The sequence below is a fragment of the Macrobrachium nipponense genome, chromosome 39 (assembly GCF_015104395.2).
Source record: "Macrobrachium nipponense isolate FS-2020 chromosome 39, ASM1510439v2, whole genome shotgun sequence".
Classification (NCBI taxonomy): domain Eukaryota; kingdom Metazoa; phylum Arthropoda; class Malacostraca; order Decapoda; family Palaemonidae; genus Macrobrachium; species Macrobrachium nipponense.
The window spans coordinates 12,506,116-12,513,286 of NC_061099.1; positions in this window are offsets into that span (position 1 = coordinate 12,506,116).

Sequence of the window (7,171 nt, forward strand, 5' to 3'; positions counted from 1 at the left end):
AAGCAGTTGGTTTGCTTTTGCCAGTTTGCTAATAATTGATGTCAATACCAGTAATTCATACTTTGTTTGCACTGGTTTGGAGAAGTGACCAGCAAGTATTGTTGTAGGTTGTATTTGTTGCATTTCCCTTAATTTTATATTTGGGTAGTTGCTTATTTTCACAAAAATGTTAGCCAACTTTTGGCCAGTTACTATTTCTCTAATTATAAGCCAGTTTACTTAGTATTTAATACTTTTTCTTTATAAATTATATACTTACATGGGACCACTGAGTCACATTTGTGGACTAGTGGGCTTTTTTGCTATTATTTTGCTCCTTTTATATGTGCTTTAAGTTGGGTAATTGGAGCAAATTAAAGTTAATGAAGCTATACTGCTAGGTGTGAAAAGACCAGAGGGTACAGATGAAAAGTAAAATATTTGGTATTTTGGACTACATATTGGCAAAGGCCATGATCATTTGCAATACTTACCTTTTCCTGGCCATCATTATGTATGTTGGAATTTACATTTATCAATTACATTTATATTGCTCATCATTTTAGCCTGCCAGATCTTTTAACTAATTGCAGATCTGTAATTTTTGTAGTATTGAAGGTATCATAATCTGTATGTTTTGTTATACTAGCTTTTCTATTTGCTCATTTATGTTTTCTACTTGTTGTAAAGGCTTTGAAGCCTTTTCTAACAAGGTTTGCTTTGTACATGTGAAGTTTTGGAAGGAAAGTTGTTTTATCATATATTCATAACAGCAATAGATGAGTTGTTATAATGAAAGATTGTAACTTTCATTGGTATGCCTACAGGTTGGTGTGTGTTTTTAAAGTGAAGTTAGGTTCTGAATTCTTTTGCCAGATTAGCCAGATGGGTTGTACATTAAATGTTATTAATAACAGATACTCACTGCAGGTGTTTCATAGTTTGATGTTGGGTTTGTTACTTTTTGCTAACTGCCTTACAGGAATTCTTTGGCAGGACAGATAATGTATGCTGTATTGGAAGTGTATTCAAGGTGATGTGGAATTCTTCAGTTGATGTCAGTTACTCTTTTGTAGTTAATCAAAATGATCATCATCTTCAAGACCTACTTCGTTGGGGGTATTTAGAGGTTTCATCTTGTCTTGGAATAGAGCTTTCCCCAATGAAATAGTACCAATAATTCCTCCTTAGAATCTGCCATACATTTCTTTTTACAGAAAGAATCTACCCAAAATTTCATTTTGCAAATATTGTACAACAGTATTTCATTGAGAGTGGAAAGAGGCTGGTTGAAGAGGAGGTCCATTGAGTTTTTAGGGGACTTGCTAAAAAGTGTCAAGTTACTGGTTCTATCTTTACAGGTGGATTACATCCAGTGTAAACATGTTAGATGGGTTTATAGAGGTACGCAATGTTTTGTAATGCAGCATTAAATGGAATTTTAGCTGGGTAACACTAACAGTTAAATAATTTTTGTGTGAATATCCAATTCCTGCATAGGAGAACAAATACTACTAGTATTAAGCTTTACAAACAAATCCCTTTAAAAAAATTTTTGTCACTCCATTTTCCATTAATCCACTTTTAGAAATATCGAGAAACTGTAATTTAGTAAATGCAATCTGAGCTCTATCCTTAGCAAAGAAAAATCCTGTTGCACCAGCCCTGTGAAAGGTAATAAATTATCTTTGGTGATCTGGTTGTACTATTCAATACTACTACGACTAATAATGATAATGAAAAAATAACTGCAAAGAAAAGAATTTTACCATTTCTTGTCATTCAATTAATGTTTCACCGGTCATGGAGATCTTTAGCTTAACTAATTGCATGGTTTTAGAAATTTTCAAAGTGGCTCTTCACGAAAAAGCGGAAAAATACAAATAAAAATCTGCTGAGCAGACAACATTGAATTATTTCCAAGGATGCATCCTTTTATGTGAAATAATTATTACCTAGATATCGGGAGTTCATTTTGTAATGAATATTAGTAGCACTGGGACTATAAATCTCAAAGGGAGAAGTGAATGGAAATATAGGAAGATGGGAGACAGTAGGTTTAATCTTTGTAAACTATCAGTACCAAAACTAAAGAAAAAGGTGCTGATCCGCAGATAGTAATTAGTACTCCTGGTAGTCAGTCAGCTGATGTATTGAAGGGATTTTGATGTAGGAAAAATCTATTTCTGGGCGATGAAGCCGTGTCGCCCAGTGAAATACGTTCCTTTAGCGCTATTTCTAAGGTAAATTATTGCTAAAATGCCAGAGAACTGCAAAATTGGACATGCCAGAATATTCTGACTCGCTCATCCTTTCTAAAAGGATGTTGGTATGAATCTGGGGCGAGTGCAAAACACTACCACAGCAGTCTCCAATTAGAAATTCTGCAGAGAAGAGACAATAATTGATATCACACCAATTTTGGAAGACCACTACAAGATTGCTGTCCCCACAAGGGGATATGTATTGGTATGAGTTGATGCTAAAGAACATGTTTGTTTGTAGTAATACAAAACAGTTTTTCATAACAATTGTATATTAAACGTCCTTCCGTGTCTGTGAATGCAGGCCAGCCACAAGACCCATTATTTAAACTGTCTTCAGTGAAATCGTGGAAAAGATTGTAAATGTTTGTCTTATGTGATATCTGGAGTGTAAAAGCTCCTTGCTTTGTGGTGTATGAAACATGAGTTCTACCATGGACTTGCGAGTACACATGGAATCGTCAGTATGTGAGGCTTTTACATCTAAGTAATGTCATGCTAATATGTTTTTTATTTAGATAAAACATTTGACACCACATGAGACCATGGTATCTGCGAAATTTCTATTGTCATTGTTTACATGTGAAAGAGAGCAGATGATCAGTTATGGAGCAGGAGACATATTCATCAATATCTAAATTTAATCCAGTTATGTGATGTCAGAAATTTAACTACCACAATGAGACTCACCCTCGAAAATCATGGTAAAAGTCTGTTATATAAACCCACCAATATCCAGTATTATAGCAGCCATTTTTTAGAAGGAAAATACATAAAAAGGCAAAGGTGGAAGAAAAAATTTGAGATTTATAAGACCCAAACATTAAGAAATCTTCAAGAGCACTTCAAAGGGTTTGAGGAATAAATAAGATCATGAATGTTAGGTGCAAGGTAATGTCGTGCGTGAACTTCTGTTTGATAATTTCTGTTTGCTATCTCATTAATAAGAAAGAAGATGACTATATTGTCAAACAACTGCGCATAAGATTATATTTAGTACTTGATCATATACCTGTTGGTGTCCTTAGTAATGAGCAGACAAGACAAGAGCAGAAACTCATCGTAGGTGTGAAGTAGTTGAAGAAGGAAAGAAATCTCATGGATTTAAAGGAACAAGGGTAAAAGCAGGGGAGATGGTAGAAGTTGTAGGAATTTTGAGCCAGATATAATGGAGGAGCTTCAAGCTTCAGATTTTAGTAATTTGTTGTTAATCTAATAGTGACCAGGGGCTCCTACCACTATAATTGATTTGTTCCGACACGGCATACAAACCTTCGGTCCTTTTACAATAGGAAGGTACTAGCGGCAGCTGGATAGGTCGTAAGCTTTCGAACAAGGGGTCCGGTAGTTAACTGCTTGTCCGACAGGCGCGCGCGCGACTGGGAGGTAAACAAACCACTTTTGCTTTCGGCCTGCTGGCGTGTAGACGTGTATCATCGCTCTCTGCCCGCTTCATCGTCGTTGCTTTCGCATGGTTGTGTTTTTCTTTTTCTATTTATCTAGTGAAACTGAATTGTAAGTACAATCATTTCATATTTATTTCCATTGAATTCAATTGTGAATTAAAGGATCTTGGTTTCTCCACGCCCTCCGATTACCCGAGTGCCGGGACTGAAGGGCGTAAGTGCGGGAATTCATTTTTCCCAGAAATGATCCTCGTATTGTGTATGCTCGGTGCCGAGGGCGGGAGAGCGCTCGCTCCGAGCTTATATTTTGGTTGGAAATGTGTAGATGAAAATCGTAAGTAAGTGCCCTTTTCATTTATATTTTTTTGACAAGTATGCTCGTTGCCGAGCGAATGCGCTCGGCACGAAAACTTATTTGTATGGAAGTGGAATCGCAAGTACAGTATTCTTTTTCATTTTCATATATTTATTTTGATTGTAGCAATACTCATTTTGGATCAGTTTCCGCTCTTACCCGGAAATTGATCCTTTACCCTTTTTATTTGAATGAAGTGAAATCGCAAGTGCAGTTCTTTTTCATTTTCATATTTTATTGAGATTGCATTATTCACTTGGATCAATGTTTCCGCTATTTCCCGGGAATTGATCCTTCCCACTTTTGTTTTATGTTGTATGAAGTGAATCGCAAGCGCAGTATTCTTTTTCATTTTTCATATATATTTTGATTGCATCAACTCATTATGGATCAAGGTTTCCGTTCATAATCGGGAATGGATCCTTTTACCCTTGCGCTCGGTACCGAGGGCGCAAATGCGCTCGCTCCGAGCCCTTATTCATTGTGAGTGAATCATAATGCAAGATTCTTTTTCATGTTATTCCTTTTATTATTGATTGCATCAATATTTATTTTGGTTCAAGTTCCGCTCAGTCAGGGAATTGATCCTTATGCCTTTGCATTCGGTGCCGAGGGCACGATTGCTCTCGGGCTCTTATTATTATTGTTGGGTACATGGGTGCTGTGCGGGGGTGGGGAACGAGAATCCCCCCACCCCGCTAAGCTCCCACAGATGGCCCTTCCCCTTCGGGGGGGAGGTTATCTGGGTGGTTCTCCATCGCCCGATCCGTCGAGCGCGGGGGAGGGCGCTCTGTGCCCGATGTACAATTGTATTCGGGGTCTTCCGCTCATTCGGTGTGGGGCTCATCCCCCGCGCGAGGGGACTTCCCCCCCACTAATCACTACTACTGTTTATTTCCGCAGGTGCTATTGCCACGAGGGTGGACCTTGGTGAGGTATGGGCGTCCTTCGATTTGCAGGGCGTGCCTAGTGTCCAGGGGCGGCGGTTCTATGTCTGGGCCTGCTGCGGTCACCCATGGAGTGGTGACCACGACAACGATATCGACTCCAGGTGACGACGTCCCTCCTCACCTGGTGTACTCGCCTCATGTGGTAACAGTCTTGCCTACAGCCGCTGTGAAGTGCCGTTCGCCGTACCGAGAGGGGGCGTGCCACCGCCGCTCGTGGTTGCCGCGACCACACTTCCGCTGCCCCAGAGCTTGCCCCTGGACCTGCCGCCGGTACCAGGATGTTGCTGGCTGCTGCTCCACCTCCTGTGTTTCCGGTGCTGCCTGCCGTACCTGCCGATTCTGTACTGACTGTCCATGCAGTTGCTGCGCTGGCTGTCCCTGCTGTTGCTGCGCTGGCTGTCCCTGCCGTTGCTGCGTTGGCTGTCCCTGCCGATGCTGTGCTGGCTGTGCCTGCTGTTCCTGAGATGCCCATACCTGCTGACGTCGTCCCTGTTCGTGGTGGTACTACCCCAGACTTTGGTCTGTCTGTACAGGTGCGTCCGGGCCCTGTGGCTTCGGCTACAGCAGCCCCGGCTCCGCCCTGGATGGCAGATCTTACGTCTGTCCTGAGGAGGAACGTCGCCTACATCTTCTTCATCGTCGTCGGCTGCCGCCTCTTCCCCTTCGACTTCTAAGGCTTCACAGCCGAGGAAGAAGAAGGTTGCCTCCTCCCTCCTAAGAAGTCTCCCTCGGGAGCTTCTCGGGGCCCGTCTCACCTCGGTGGGACGGGGACGGGAGGGTTCCTTCCGCTGGTCCTCCTGCTCCTTCGGGAAGCGGGCCCGTCTTCTTCTTCCGCAAGGAAGAAGACTACGGGGACCAGAGGGGTACTGGCTAACACCGGTACTTCCTCGCCTGGTGTCAGTGGTTCTGCCACTGCATCAGGGTCCGTCTCGGCCTCTCGTTCGTGGGAGGTACCGAGTGTACGGTCGCCTACCAGCGACCGTGCTGCCAGGAACCAGACCTCTGAGCCCGCTCAGTGTCAGGTTCACGGCACGGAGCGGAAGACTGGTGACAGCCGCTCACGCGACTCTCACCAGACCAGCTCTCGCTCTCGCGGCGACCAGCTGGCTACCCGGGATGACGTGACGGTCCACGATCGGCCACGGGCTGAGGCTGGGAAGAGGTTCCCCGTTCGCCGCGAGCCGTCGTGACACAACGCCCAGGGAAGCCTTGCCCCAGCCTCGACGGTCTGCTAGGCTGCAACTTCGCGACCTTCAACGACGAGAAGCGTCTTGAAGAAAACTTCCTTTAACCAATGGCAGGAGCGCATTGCGCCACCGGCCAATGAAAACACAGCTAGCGGTTGACCCCCTGCTGACCTGCCACTTTATATTGAGTAGATCTTGACAGCACCAACAGTCTGCTCCGATCCACTGCCGTGATCATGCTCGGATGATACCGAGAGAAACGTTGGCCACTAGATTAACTTACATTTTGACCTATTTGTTCAAAGAAGCCAACAAAGAACTCGAACTTGTAATTTATTACCAAAATCGACGTACCCGGGACCTTATTATGAAGAACAACCCGACCCCCCCAGCAAGAGACCTCTTGAAACAGTCGAATGTAGTCTACCAATTCTTATGCCCCGTCCGTGGATGTCCTGGCTCTTACGTTGGTATGACTTCTATGAAACTGTCCAAGAGGATTTCCTGCCACGTACAAGAAGGAGCGATTAAAAACCATATTATGACAGCACACCAGGAAGTTATCTCCTACGACGGTATTATAAAAAATATAAAGATAATAGGGAGGGCTCCTGACCAGCGACGCTTGCGACTCCTCGAGGCACTCCTCATACAGCAAGAGAAGCCCTCATTGAATACGACGCAGGAAGTGCTCTTCCTCCCCACCAACTTAAGGAGACCTATGTGTATAAATAATACAAGTAATACCAGACCGAGCGACACCCCCGATCAAAGAATACCAGATGAGACTAGCAGCCCAGCAACCAATGACATCGCGAGCCATCGTGACACAACGCCTTGCCCCAGCCTCGACGGTCTGCTATACCCTATCGGTTCCTTGATGGTGAAAAGGGCAGGGCATCGACGGTCACCGGCGATGCCAAATCATATATTCCCACTCATGTTGTAACGGATTTGAATGCAGCATAAGTTATACAACGCAAATGTACTTTATTTCTAATTAATTTTTGCCAATTATTGAAAGCCCTCG